The sequence below is a fragment of the Dermacentor silvarum genome, chromosome 5 (assembly GCF_013339745.2).
Source record: "Dermacentor silvarum isolate Dsil-2018 chromosome 5, BIME_Dsil_1.4, whole genome shotgun sequence".
Taxonomy (NCBI): domain Eukaryota; kingdom Metazoa; phylum Arthropoda; class Arachnida; order Ixodida; family Ixodidae; genus Dermacentor; species Dermacentor silvarum.
Genome location: NC_051158.1, coordinates 32,385,058 through 32,400,844, shown reverse-complemented (window position 1 = coordinate 32,400,844; position 15,787 = coordinate 32,385,058).

Below are 15,787 nucleotides of genomic sequence, written 5' to 3'. Positions count from 1 at the left end.
TAATTTAGACCACCTCGGCTGTTCAACGTGCACCTAAATCTCAGTACACGGGTGTTGTCGCATATCGCCCCATTTGAAATACTGCCGCTGTGGCCGGGATTGGATCCCGCGACATCATGCTTAGCAGCCCAACACCATGGCCACGAAGCAACCACGGCGGCTAGTCACGCATCATCAGCCACTAGTGCGCGCCTGCTGAGACCCGACCGCCATACACCGACCATGATGGCTGCGCGTATTCAACGATGGACACTGGTCCTCGTAGGCTACAAGTACGCGCTTCAGCATGTTCCTTGGAAGCAACTACCCGAATCGGACCGCAGATTGCGCCAGCAGGTCACTGGAGATGGTAGCAAAAGTTAGCTCCCGGAATATGTGCTCGCGCTGGAAAGTTCAGACGAAGGCGTTTGTCTATTCCCGTGAACTAAAATATATTACACCTATCGGCTCAACATTGCGTCAGCTGCCGCATTACGTGTTGCGTGAGTGCTCACCAAGCAAGTATGGTACCACATTACCACGATAGCATCGACAGACGCTCAAGAGACGAGTCGCCGCGAGGAAGACGATGAAGTGTCGGGCTCTCGGCGCAAGCGATTGTCTGCCTGGCGGTCTGGCTCCAGTGCAAATAGCCTCTTTTGTCTGTGTCTTTCTACGCTTAATATTCCGCTGTGGGTTTCCGATCCCCGTCCTCGCCACGGAGCTCCGCAGTGGTCGGTACATTGAGCCTGTCACCTCGCCTCCCGGTGACGAGACGTCATCTGCAACGCCTGTGGCTCGTGAGACTGCTCCTATCGTCATGGTTGCCAAACATCGCGACCCTGGTCTGTTCTCTGACCTGGAGGGACACGACATTGACGAATGGTAACAATATAACAAAAGTAAACTAGAACTGTGATTGGCACACGACTTTCTGTACTGCGGCAAATTGTGTCGTGATACCAAGCAATGCCAAGAAGCGTTTCCTTCAACTTCTGCACGAAATGCCCGAGAAGCATCAGCTATAAAAGCCATGGGACGCTCTTTATTTTGGTGGCCCGGTCAACGTGAGATAGAGCAGCGTTCAGCTCAATGTGAATATTACATTGAAAGTATGCCAATGCTCTCAGCTGCCCCACCTGTAAACTGTCCGAAGGTGCAAGACAAGTTGTCTCGCGTTCATTTGATTTCGCAGGACCAATGGCCGGGAAGATGGTGCAGGTTGCAGAGTACGCGTACTACAAATGAACCGCAGCCGTTCCTATGAAGTATGCAAATGCGACAAGTAGGATATAACCTGTCTAAGAAGCTTATGTTCCGCATTGGTGTGCCACGTACAATCGTCTTCGACAACGGAATACTGTTCACAGGTGGGGAATTCGCCGCACTTGCAGCAGTGAACAAGATTGCGCACCTTTGTACGGCACCTTTTAGGGGCGAAGCACTTTAGGGCCGAGCCTTGTCCCCCCTCCCTCGTCGTCGTCGTCATCTGTAGCTCTGGTTTGCATGGAGTCCGTTAGGGGCGCTGCGGTGCACAAGGGCGTTTGTTCTCGACGGGCGCTCTTCCTCCCTTCAGCCATGGATGATAACGGTCGGTGCACAAGGGCGTTCGTTCCCGACGCGTGCGCTCTTTCTCTCTTTAGCCATGGATGATAACGGTCGCTTCTGATAACGGAGCGCCCGCTATAGATGAAAAGGCGAAAGTGGTGGCTCAACTGCAAGCGGAGTCGAGGGCTCGCAAAGCTGCTGCAGCACGGCGACGCCGGCATGCGAACCCGGAGCTGAGGGCTCGCAAAGCTGCAGCAGTACGGCAACGCCGGCAAGCGGACCCGGAGCTGAGGGCTCGCGAAGCTCGCGCTTGAACTAAAGTCCCTTTTTTAGGGACTTTAGCTTGAACCGAGCATCGGCGCCACCAACCTCAGGTAAAGAACGCTTCCGGCGTTTTGCCGCCGCTTTTCGCGCTCTCGCCGCCTCTGGGTCCGCTTGCCGGCGTCGGGGGATTCACGGTTACCCGAATGATCTCCCGGTGCTTCGCCCACTCATCATCATTCACTTCGTGGATATGCGGTGTTTTTACCTTCGATCAAACGGAGCTGCTGAAAGAGCAGTTCAAACCATGAAGGAGGGCATTTTCAACATGAACGAAGGTGTTCCGGAGCAGAAATTGATGCGGCTTTTGTTCAGTTACAAAGCAACGCCTCTAAATACTGCGACATCACCTTCAGAAATGTGTCTCGGGTAGCAATTGAGATCAAATCTAGACACCTGCTTTCCTGTGATAGTTACAGGGGCAACTGATTAGAGCGATAACAGGAGAATGTCGCCACACAGCAGTGTGTACGTGCGCATTTACAGAAAGGGAGAGAAGTGGACTCCTGGGTGGGCCAAGTCAGCGACGAGAACGCCGATGGTAACCATAAAAGACCCTACTGCCATTTTTAGGTGGCACACCGATCCAGTGCGTCATCGCTCCGATTCATCGCCTAACCTCTTCAGGCAAGGCGTCCACATTTGTGGACGCGACCTATTTTTGCCATTTCTGTGCAGTGGTAGCAAGGAATAGAGCACAAACATTAAGTTGAGGGTGAATTGAACATTCTGCTAACCTAAATTACTTCAATTTACTGTGTCATATGTATCGTTACAGAGTACCACTTTGGTGAAGCCACTACCATGTTTTACGTGACATTTGACGTGGGGCAAGTTGGTAGGAAAATCGAAATATATTTGTTTCTTTCTTGAAATGCTTGTGGCCAATAAATAAATTGTGCATGTAATTCGAGCGGGTGATTGAACCCTTTTTATGAAGAAACGTAGCATGACTGAATTTACAATTCTCAAATATTTAGTTACCCTGTAATTATGATGAGTCATCATAAAATGCACTAAGTTATTCTAGCACCTTAATTTGCTTTCAGTGGAGTATCAAGCACCCTGGCATAAAATTATGCATATTTCACTCATGTATCGCTAGTCGATTATAATTTGTGTCTGAAGGGCACCGGTCATTGAGACGGCCGTTACTGACCCAGTTTCCGATCAGACGCCAGGCACAATCATGATCACAAATAGTAAGTCTCCCTTTCGAGCGACATAATTCTGTGGCTACTTCTCAAGATTTGGAAGGAAACACAGCTACGGAGCAGCTGTGATCTGCAGCTACGGAGCAAGTCCTTGGTCGTTCAACAAGGCAGCGTAAGCCCTGCAGCGCTTTCATTCTTAACAAGCGAGAATAATTGCCGCCTCAGACTCGCGCAGCTGCGCCAGAACATTTTGTTCTTCCTTCCCGCTCCCACTTCCATTTCCCTTACCAGTGATAAAAGACAATCGCCAACCAACGTGTCAAAAACAGTCTTGATCGCACGCCGTAGCGGAGGGCTCCGCATTAATTTTCAGCGCCTCGGGTTCTGTAACGTGCACTACAACACAAGCACAGGGGCGTTTTTGCATTTCGCCTCCATCGAAATGTGGCCGCCGCGGCCGGGAATCGATCCCGCGATCTCGTGCTCATCAGCGCAAAAGCATTCTTTTCACACTCGAGCTGTAGGCGCACTTCTCCAGCCAGTGGGTCGTGGGTACGCAACATATAAACAGAAAGATGGATTCGAAACGACTGAAATAGGCAGATAATGTTAATCGCATTAAAAACGTACTTACTGAAGGTGTTAGTGTTGCCTACTTGACTTCTGACTAGATGGCCATGACTTAGGGATGCTGCCCGTAATTGCGCTGAATAATGAATCCACAGTGAAGGGAAAGAATGGTAAAAAAAATTTGTAGTACAGGGTTTAACGCGGTACTGTTTAAAGTGGTATTGTTTTAAGTGGTGGAACGACTATATCCATCATCATCATCATCATCATCATCATCATCATCATCATCATCATCATCATCATCATCATCATCATCATCATCATCATCATCAGCGTATATTTTATGTCCACTGCAGGACGAAGGCCTCTCCCTGCGATCTCCAATTACCCCTGTCTTGCGCTAGCGTATTCCAACTTGCGCCTGCAAATTTCCTAACTTCATCATCCCATCTGGTTTTCTGCCGACCTCGACTGCGCTTCCCCTCTCTTGTTATCCATTCTGTAACCCTAATGGTCCACCGGTTATCCATCCTACGCATTACATGGCCTGCCCAGCTCCATTTCTTCCGCTTAATGTCAACTAGAATATCGGCTATCCCTGTTTGTTCTCTGATCCACACCGCTCTCTTCCTGTCTCTTAACGTTAGTCCTAAGATTTTTCGTTCCATTGCTCTTTATGCGGCCCTTAACTTGTTCTCGAGCTTCTTTGTTAACCTCCAAGTTTCTGCCCCATATGTTAGCACCGGTAGAATGCAATGATTGTAGACTTTTCTTTTCAATGACAGTGGTAAGCTCCCAGTCAGGATTTGGTAATGCCTGCCGTATGCACTCCAACCCAATTTTATTCTTCTGTAACTTTCTTTCTCGTGATCAGGGTCCCCTGTGAGTAATTGACCTAGATAAACGTACTCCTTTACAGACTATACAGGCTGACTGGCGATCCTGAATTCTTGTTCCCTTGCCAGGCTATTGAACATTATCTTTGTCTTCTGCATATTCATCTTCAACCCAATTCTTGCACTTTCTCGGTTAAGGTCCTGAATCATTTGCTGTAATTCGTCTCCATTGTTACTGAACAGGACAATGTCATCAGCAAACCGAAGGTTGCTGAGATATTCGCCGTTGATCCTCACTCCTAAGTCTTCCCAGTCTAAGAGCTTGAATACTTTTTCTAAGCATGCAGTGAATAGCATTGGAGAGATTGTGTCTCCTTGCCTGACCCCTTTCTTGATAGGTAACTTTCTACTTTTCTTGTGGAGAACTAAAATAGTTGTGGAATCCTTGTAGATGTTTGCTAAGATATTCACGTATGCCTCCTGTACTCCTTGACTCCTTAATTTTAATGAATGCTAATATAGTCGTGGAACGACTATATTAGCATTTATTAAAATTAAGGCAGGGATTTGGTTAAAGACTGAAAATAAGTATTGAAATATTTTGAACCAGTTAGAGCCGAAAAAAAATAAGAATTTTTTATGGCATGGGCTCTGCGCGGCCACGTACATTACTATAAGAAGCACTAAACATTTATCACCGGCTCGCTTTCCCCTGTTTATGCCTGGTTGGATAGCCCTGCTTGTCCCTTCATTATTAGTATTAGTTCTCAGCTTTCGCACTGTAAGAGGACCAGTATATGGACAACAATATTCGAGAGTATTTCTGCAATGGTCAAACACTAGGAAACCTCGCTGAATGGAATATCGCTAAGGCTGTTCCTTTTTTTTTTTCAATGACACAAAGCAACACCAAACTTTAAGCTCTCACGATACTATTTGGCCTGTATTCTTCTATTGCGAGCTTCAGGTACATATCATGATTCTTCCATTTTCAGCCGTCTAGAGTCAACTTATTACAGCGAAGCTATTAAGGGCTAGTTCTCCCAGGATCGTGTCCGCATGCAGAAAAAAAACTATCATCATCAGCATTTCGGCTGCATGTGCGTGGTGGTCTGGTTCCACGTGCGTGGCAGTTTCCCGCCAGTTGTGCCTTAGTATAGGTGTCAAAACGGATGACTAGCATGACTGATAGGTCATGACATCAATAACATCACAAGCACACCAGTTACGTCACGATTAACGACAACAAAATCACGTGTGGTGCATACTCGCATATCCAATGCGGGTATGAGCCAGGGACAAGAAAGAAAGGAAGAAAGAAAGAAGGAAGGAAAGAGAGAAAGAAAGAAAAAGAAAGAAGGACGGAAGGTAAGAAAGAAATCACGTGTGGCTCATACCCGCGTTGGGTATGTGGGTATGAGCCACCGCGAGCAGGAGCGGGAGAAGTCTCACAGGATCCTGACGCATCCGTGCAGTGTACCGCGGTTATGAACGCCGTGGCTCATACGCCAGTCTATGACGGTGGCGTGGACTTGGCGCAGCACACGCACTTCTTGGCCATCGCGCCGGGCGAAAACAACACGCCGGTGTCCTTGCTCTTTGACAAACATGGCTAAAACGCTCAATATAATCAATAATGATAATATATAAATTCACTATAGCAATATTCACTACAGCCGACCCACCATAGGCACAGCTTCGCTGGCTTCCACCTTCACAGTAGCGGAAGGGCTTTGAATTTTTTTTTAGCGAATCAACAAGGTTTCAGAAAACGCCTGTCTTGTGATTACCCAGCCGACAGGATTCACTACCGATAATCCTTATAGCATTAAAAATAACAATAACGGTGAGTGCATTTTTCAATATCCCGAAAGTATTTGCTTGTATACCTCACCTGTATGCCTCAAGGCTGCGCTCCGACTGGTCTCATTGACTAAGGAATTTCTTGTCCGTCCGTTGCCAAATAAAGGATTTTATCCTTTCATCTCGTCATTTAGCGACGTTACATCTGATGTGCCGCAGGGCCGTGTGCAAGGCGCGTCCCATTGCTAGCTTGCTTCAACGACATTTATGCGAACATTTCTTCTCGCTTGGCGACTGGTTGTAGGCGGTTGCATAAATTACCCTATCACTCACGCCTCTGATGATCACATAGTCTTACAATGTGAACTTAAGCTCTCAGGCGAGTGGTGTGTCAAATGGCAAACGACAATGAACGCATCCAAATGCAAAGTTACCTCTCCGAGTCGTAGACAAGACGATTTTGTTTTCATTCGAGCCATTTTTTGTTCCCGTCAGGAGTGGAATGGCCCAAGAACGAGCGTGATTTATGATGTTTGTCGAGAGAGAGATGACTATAACGTTTGTATCGCTAGAAAAATTCCGCGCAAGTCAAGCTACATTTAAGGATTCTTTACCTACCATACGTCAGAGTGGCACATAGCCGTACTGAAGGACCGACCAAGTGCGGACCCAAACTGTTTGCGCTGGCACGAGCCCGAAAGAGGGCAAGCGAGGGTACGTATAAACATAGAGAATAGAAAACGGAAGGTTTTCAACAGCAACGAAGCCTGAAAAGCTTCTTTCACCATCAAATATTTTCTGATTAGTTGTCATTAAAAAGCAAAGAGTACATTTGACATTTCCAATGACCCGTAATAGAAAATTCGCGAAATACCACTGGCACTGGTTATAATATCTAACATGCTACGTTAATTTTGGAATTCCCACAGTTATATGCCGACAGCAAATAATATATATATATATATATATACATATATAAGAATCGCTCGCAACGTCAAATAAAGTCTTAGACTAATAGTAGGACAACCAAAATGCATGAGGAATCTCGTTATGAAAGCAATGCGTCAATCCTTAGGCAGACATCAAATAATAACATTTTTAAATAGACGTTAAATGTATAATTTGCTTCAAACATATACTGTCGTCAGCAGCCTTGTCTAGAATGCTCAAGCATCATGGCTGACGTCTAGGGATTACACCATTTTTGAGACCGGTATATTGGAGCGTGCGCAGCAGCGGTGACTGAACTGCCTCCGCATTTGTCGCCTTGCCGATGACCAAGGCTCCCGCAGCTGCAATAAACGGTGATCTCTGGCGAAAGCACCGCCGGGCTTTCGCGGCAAAAGTGACAACACATATCGGCGTGCTCAGCTGCCTGCCCTGGCGGGCAGCGTATCTCCGTTCAAGCTTGAATTGGTAATTCCGTAGTAGTAGTAATTCTGCTGCCATTCGTTGGTCGGCCTGGTGCCGCGGCTTATGAGAGCTCCAGCTGGGCAGGCTGTATTGAAAGCCATGGCGCTGAGCCCCCAATACAATGTTGCTGGATTTATATGGAGCCTTGAAAGAGATAAGATTACAACAGAGGGCAGAATGTAGAAAGCAGAAATTAGCTTTTCAGAGAGATCATCCGTTTTTCGTGTGGTTTTGAGCCTTCCTACGACTGCCTTGGATTAAGTACGTCGCAGAAACGAACCAATCTGTCTTTTCCGAGTTTTACTCTGCCTTTAATGCAAAGAATAGCATGTGCAGACAATTCTTGCTTCACCCTTTCTTTGAATTTGTTCCTTATCTATCTTTCTAACGCCTCTTTCTGTATAGACTAGAAGCTGCGCATAGGGAAAGTAAAAGCACTGAATACCAGGTTATCTCTACAACTTCTATTCTACGCTTAGAATACACAGTGACAAAAATGCATTTACTTAACCTTGTCTGTTCAAGTACGTATGTAATAGCTATGGTGCGCCAAGAATACTGACACGTCTTCTTTTTTGCAGTGTAGAAGACAGATATATATTTGTCTTAAATAAAAAGTTGACTGTTTAGCAAAAAGCCGTATCAATTGATTGAATCAATTATTACACATTGCATTGTATTTTTATTTCTCGTGGAAGCAAGCATTCGCTTCTCTGAATAATACAGCACAAGGGCTAGAGTTGTATTATCTGTAACAGGCGATTTTTAAAAATTCTACAAATTCCACGTCCTGCCACGCGATAAACTTACGCGTGACAGGAATGCCGGTGCAAATGGAGCATTAGAATTTACCGGTCCATAATTCCTCACCATCTGTGACTAATTGACAAATCTGTTAACTACCAACATGCGTGTCACTGGCGCATTTCCAGCCTCTTCTTTTAATTGAATTAGGTTGGCAGGAGTGCATCCCACTTGTTCACGAGGGGGGTTGGACGAGTCGCAAGGCTTTGCAACCTCTTTCCACGACATAATATATATTTAGAAAGATGAGAAGCACAATTTTGCCGTTATTTTTGGTTTATTTACACAACAGGTTCAATCGGCGGACCAGCCTTTTTCAAGGGATACCGACCGAAGCTGTTGTGTAAGGAACCCAAAGATAACCGCGAAGTTGTGCTTCTTATCTTTCTACATACGCTTGAACCATTGCAACATTCAGTTACTATATATATATACATACATATATATATATATATATATATATATATATATATATCATCACCATGATCATGAGACTATATTTATGTCTACTGCAGGACGAAGGCCTCTCCCTGCGATCTCCATCCTTAACTTGTCTCTGGTACACTTCAAGTCGTGAGGCACTGCGCATAAAGTACCGCAATTTTTGAAGCATGATATCATACATTTAAGCATGCATACATACCTACATGCGTACACACATGCATGCATACATACATAAATACATACATACATGCGGACATACATACCCACACACATACATACAGACTTACATACATACATACGTATGTACATACATACATACATACGTACATACATACATACACTACATACATACATACATACATACATGCAAGAAAGGACCCCCTTTTCACAAAACCACTCGCTACCAGCAGTTTATTCGCCATATTGGTGCCCACATATCTACATCATCGCTACAGTCATGCTAAGATGTGCTCTGCCGTAACTGTTTTTATTTATATTCATGAAAAACGCTTCCGAAGCAAAATTTCCCGTTCTCTTTAAGCTTCTACCGAGAATATGGGTTTCACCAAGTCATGACTCACACGCACATGAAAAAAGCGCGATGTGCAACAAGATGTGTAAAATATCCTCTTTCTAGTCTTGTTTTATTGCGATAGCAATTATATGGACACTCCAAAGCAGATTTCTGCCGTCGGCGTCGCCGTCGCCGTGAGGTTCCGTATGACGTCAATGGAGATGAAATCGTCGCCGCGCGCCGCCAAACGCTGTATGTGCGAGTGAAAGGACGCGAGGGACGCGCGCTTTCACGGGCAGTGAACGCACGGCGGAGAACAAACGCGCGTTCTGTGCCGTGCTCCCTTAAGGGCTGCAGAAGTAGGCGTCTCTTTCCTCCTTTACAATCACATATATGTAGAGCAAAAGCGCCTTCCTTCTGACGCACGAAAGGCCGTGGGTGGGGGGGGGGGGGGGGGTGGCAGGGAAGGGAGGCGACGTTTAGCTGCGGCACCAAGTGCCTATTTATATCAGAGGCTCCGGCAACAGTCACCAACGCCGCACGCATTTGTGCGAACGCGGGCAAAACGCCGACGGCGTCGACAACAGTGCTGTGTGTTGCCGGTTTTGAGCTTCTTTGTTAACCTCCAAGTTTCTGCCCCATATGTTAGCACCGTTAGAATGCAATGATTGCACACTTTTCTTTTCAACGAGAGTGGTAAGCTCCCAGTCTGGATTTGGCAATGCCTGCCGTATGCTCTCCAACCCAATTTTATTCTTTTGTAAAACTTTTCTCATGATTGGGGTCCCCTGTGAGAAATTGACCTAGACAAACGTACTCTTTTACGTAGTCTAGAGGCTGACTGGCGATCCTGAATTCTTGGTCCCTTCCCAGGCTATTGAACATTATGTTTGTCTTCTGCATATTAATCTTCAACCCTACTCTTACACTTTCTCGGTTAAGGTCCTCAATCATTTGTTGTAATTCGTCTGCATTGTTGCTGAATAGTACAATGGCATCTGCAAACCGAAGGTTGCTGAGATATTGGCCGTTGATCCTCACTCCTAAGCCTTCTCAGTCTAATACCCTTGTCACACCAGAAGGTTTAATGTCATTTGCACCTAATGACATTTACATTTAATGTGGTTAGTTGGCTGCCACACGGGAATATATAATGTCATTGAACCAAAATGACTTCAGTAAACGAATGAGTTCGCTGAACGAATTCGTATCCTCACTTCTCGGCCTTCCCAGTCTACTGGCTTGAAAACTTGTTAGAAGCATGCAATTAATAGCATTGGAGAGATTGTGTCTCCTTCCCTGACCCCTTTCTTGATAGGTAACTTTCTACTTTTCTTTTGGAGAGCCAAGGTAGCTGTGGAATCCTTGTACATATTTGCCAAGATATTCACGTATGCCTCCTGTACTCCGTGATTACGCAATGCCTCCATGACTGCTGGTATCTCTACTGAATCAAATGCATTTTCATAATTATGAAACTCACATAAAGATGTTGATTGCACTCCGCAGATTTCTCGATTACATGAGTGATGACATGGATGTGATCCGTCGTAGAATATCCCTTCCTGAAGCCAGCCCTGTTATCTTGGTTGGCTGAAGTCAAGTGTTGCCCTGATTCTATTGGAAATTATCTTGGTGAATATTATTGCGATAGCAATTATATGGACACTTCAACCGGATTTCTGCCGTCGCCGTCGCCGTCATCGTCGTCGTCACCGTCGCCGTGAGGTTCCCTATAGATAAAATCTTCGCCGCGCGCCGTATATGCCCGAGCGGAAGCGTGCGGGGACGCGCGCTATCACGGAGAGCGAACGCACTCAATCACCCACGCGCAAGCAAGGAAGCGGGAAGCCAGCGCCGGAGGGAGCGCGGGGGGGGGGGGGGGGTAGCACTTGTACTCTGCCAACAACCGCGCTCGTCGCTCGCTCGCGCGCACCGTCTCTTATCTCCACACGGCTCTGACCTTTATGCGCCATGCATTCGCCGCTCAGTTTCCGTTAAAGCGATAGACCGCACGTACCTGCGCCCGCGGCGGCGTATGAGCTCGCTGCCAGCGTTTTGACAGTCATTGTCTGCAGTCATTCAGAGTGTTCTATTCATGTTTGCTTGTGCGCGCTCACACCACGCTTGTTCATTCAGTTAGTAATAGTCGGGCCACACTTTCCAACGCACGCTACACATGCAATGCTGCCCGGATCGGCAGTGCAGCACTACAGGTGTGTCCCTTCGCACGCGCTGCCCACGGGAAGCGCTTCTCATCAACACCACCGTTTCACACGCGCCTTCTCGTGGTCATCGAGTCTTTCTTCATGTCGGTCTACTTACGCCGCAGCACACCTGCTTGCTTAATCAGCTCATGTTTACTACAATTCATATTGCTACCAAAGCCGCTCAACTTACTTCGTATGACATTGCTGTGTTGCTATCGCATTCATTGCTTCGCCCTTAGGGCGAAACTGACATTTTTTTATACCCCACTGAAAGCAAGCTAATGGGTCTATAATTCAATTGTTTAACGTCTTCATTCTTAGGAATTAGTATAATGTTGGCGTTCTTCCAGGTCTCTGGTACACTTCAAGTCGTGAGGCACTGCGCATAAAGTACCGCAAGCTTTTCAAGCATGATATCATACATTTAAGCATGCATACATACCTACATGCATACACACATACATGCAAACATACATAAATACATACATACATGCACACATACATACCCACACACATACATACATACATACGTATGTACATACATACATACGTATGTACATACATACATACATACATACATACATACATACATACATACATACATACATCATACATACATGCAAGAAAGGACCCCTTTTCACAAAACCACTCGCTACCAGCAGTTTATTCGCCATATTGGTACCCACATATCTACATCATCGCTACAGTCATGCTAAGATGTGTTCTGCCGTAACTGTTTTTATTTATATTCATAAAAAACGCTTCCGAAGCAAAATTTCCCGTTCTCTTTAAGCTTCTACCGAGACTATGGGTTTCACCAAGTCATGACTCACACGCACATGAAAAAAGCGTGATGTGCAACAAGATGTGTAAAATTACTATCCTCTTTCTAGTCTTGTTTTTTTTTTTGTCTTTTGTTTTAGGCATGCTCCCTTCACTTGTATTTAAACAAGGCTCAGTCTGGCCGATGTGAAACTGTGAAACTTCAACAGCTAAAAAGAATGAAGTAAGATAGAAATTTAGGAATTTAGCAAGAATCGTCCTGATTCCTTCAATATCTGATAACAGCTGCACCAACATCCCTATGATGATGTCCCAGAGAAGAGGCTCACAAAGGTAGAATATCTGGCATTGTTATATTAATGCAGGTAATAGTTTTATGAAGGTATTGAAATCTAAATTCGGAAAACAGGAATTCAACTTTTTTTTTACGGCTGAAACTTCTGCTACAAGGAAATAAGAGGTGTCGGTAATCCGTTAAATTTGTTATTGACTGGTTCCAAGAGTCTCGCATGACTGCACGTCTCCCTAACCTAGCAGCAGTTATGAAAGCTGATGCAGGAAGGATCGGAAAAATTGGACCACTCTCGCCAAGCTGTTTGCTAATTCATTCCTAACTAATCCTTTGTGACCAGGCACCCATACCAATCTAATTAGTCTTAAGTGAGAGGCAATTAGACAATGAAATGTGTGTGAAATATGTGAGCCACTATTTGCAAGTGAGAGCTGAACCACTTCTTCAGAGCTCAAATGTGTTTCCAGGCATTGTCGTAGCCGTCTTCACCATCACGGCCACACCCACCGTGGTTGCTTAGTGGCTATGGTGTCGGGCTGCTAAGCACGAGGTCGCGGGATAGAATCCCGGCCACGGCGGCCGCATATCGATGCGGGGGAAATGTGTAAACACACGTGTGCTTAGATTTAGGTGCACGTTAAAGAACCCCAGTTGGTCAAAATTATTCCGGAGTCCCCCACTACGGCGTGCCTCATAATCAGATCGTGGTTTTGGCACGTAAATCCCTAGAATTCTTTTTTTAATCACTACCATAAACAGCAGCCTAAATCCGTTGGAGTATGGCGGTATCTTTTCATATTTATATTCGTACATTAAGTATTCTTTCAAGCTGTCTTTCTTTTTTTTTTTCGATGCCGCAAGGCAGCCCTCCTTGAAATGAAAAAAACAGAGTATCTATTTTATGTGATATAGGCTTCCTACTTCCTGTGTGGACAGAACTCAGCGTAATACAAGTTTTCAAGTTACACACTACAGAATGTACTGCCATGTAGCGCGTAGTTGGAATAATACTGGGAAAATAACACTGAATAATACTGGCATAATAATAAGACAAGAACCCTCAAGAGTTTCCCGCGTGCGAGCGAAGCTTCGTAGCTGCCGGAGCAATGTTCCCTGATGATGATTATGATGATGATTATGATGGTGATTATGATGGTGATGATGGTGATGATGATGATGATGTCCTCAGCACATGGCTCGTACACCTTTGAGAAGTCGTTGGTGTCATCTTCGTCGTCGTCCAGGCAACTCGTGGCTCATACCCACTATGGGGTATTTGTCAATGAATGGGTTGGTTATTCCATTTTTTTAATCACAAATAAACTTTTAGGACTGATATGAGTAAGTGCTGTTGAAAGGGGAAATGACATGTTAGATTGTCATTAGAACCATTATTCAATTATTGAAAAGCACAAAAAAAATGGATACAAATTGAACCGGGCATTCTTCGGGTGAACTCAATTAGACATGAGGCCTTGTCAAGCTGCTAACACTGCAGCTTCTTGCTGCTATCCAAGCATTTCCTTATTTTCCCCGATCTTTCTATAAAAAAGGGGGAAATGGAAAGGGGGAAAAGGGGAAATGCTGAATAGCCAATCGATAGCAAAGCGACAGCTTGGTCAATAGCGATAATCAATAAATCAATAAATTCCAGAAAATGCTGGGGTTGTCTTGGTTGTGCTTAGCCTAGCCCAGATACTTGGGCAATACCTTGCGATAGCCAATCGATAGCTAATCGATAATCGAACAATAATGTATAAATTGCGGTAAATGCTGGGGATGACTTGGTAGTGCTTATCTTAGGCCAATACCTTGCGATAGCCAATCGATAGTCAATCAATAGCTAATTGATAATCGATCAATAATCAGTAAATTTCGGGAAATGGTCGGGATGACTTTGTAGCGCTTAGCCTAACTCAAAAGCCAGGACTAGCTAGGCGCCCATCAGCTCCGCTGTCTCTTTAGCATTGCGCCTCCAGTGCAAGCTACGCACATTTTTTTGGCCATGAGCAAATAGAAGACAAATGTGCATGCTCATTCGCCAGCCCACGTCCACATACCGAGCTCCCCACTCAAACAAAACACGTGGTGGTGGGGGAGCGAATAATGGGCAGCACAATTTATTCCATAGACAGCCCATAAACCGTACTCACATGTGTTTGAATGCTTTTTAATGTATTGACAGTTTACTTTTTTTGTGCGGGCACAACAGCATCGACGTTCGTCACCCAAACAACCTTGCTTCCAAGAATGTTTTCCACGAAGTCGATGAAAGAACGAGGACCAGTTGCACCGAAGTCATGCATGGGCACGCACAGTTTTTATTTGGTGGCCGTGCCTCTTGCTGTGCTCCCTGTGGACGTGTATATGAATCAGCAATAAGAGTGAGAACCCCAAAGGGCCAACGTCATCATCCAGCTGGCCCTGTTGAAGCTCTAGAAGCCCGTCCAGGCCTACCACATAAGGCAATGGTAGCCTGGTAATTGGGAGGAAAGAAAATAGAGGAAATACGTTCAAACAATCCGTCAATCCACTAGACAATCAATCAATCAATCAAATAATTTTAGACAAATTATTCAAATTTTAAACTTGTGACTGTGCTAAGAAAGACTCCAAATAAAAAATGGTGTATTGCTTACGGTGTTATACAGTATTGTACCTGGTGCAAGCAGGTAGAAGGAAATTACGCATAAAAATGTTGATACAATCAAAAATTCGGTCATCTTGAACTAAATCACAAAAATAATGCCACAGGGTATAATGAGGCATGAATAACTTCTTATATAGTCAACGAATCAAGCATTGGTGTAAAATATATCGTAATATAGTGGAAGCATATTGTGCATCGAAGTAAAGCAAACACGTTCCTTTAACTTGTTTTGTAGTACGTTTTAGGGGAGCCTAGCTTTACCATGGGAAAAAGGGGTCATTTTGTGCCATAGCCTTTTTTGTTGAAGCGAGAAAATGTACTCAAACCTCACTAAGGCCACATAATATCCCAGGCACTACCTAATAATTCTTCAAATAGCCCTGCCAAAGCTAGCCTCACTCGACAGGGTGTGCGTGTTGAACGTTGTCAGGTTCAGTTCCATTGTCGGCCTGTCCGGACCCAGAGA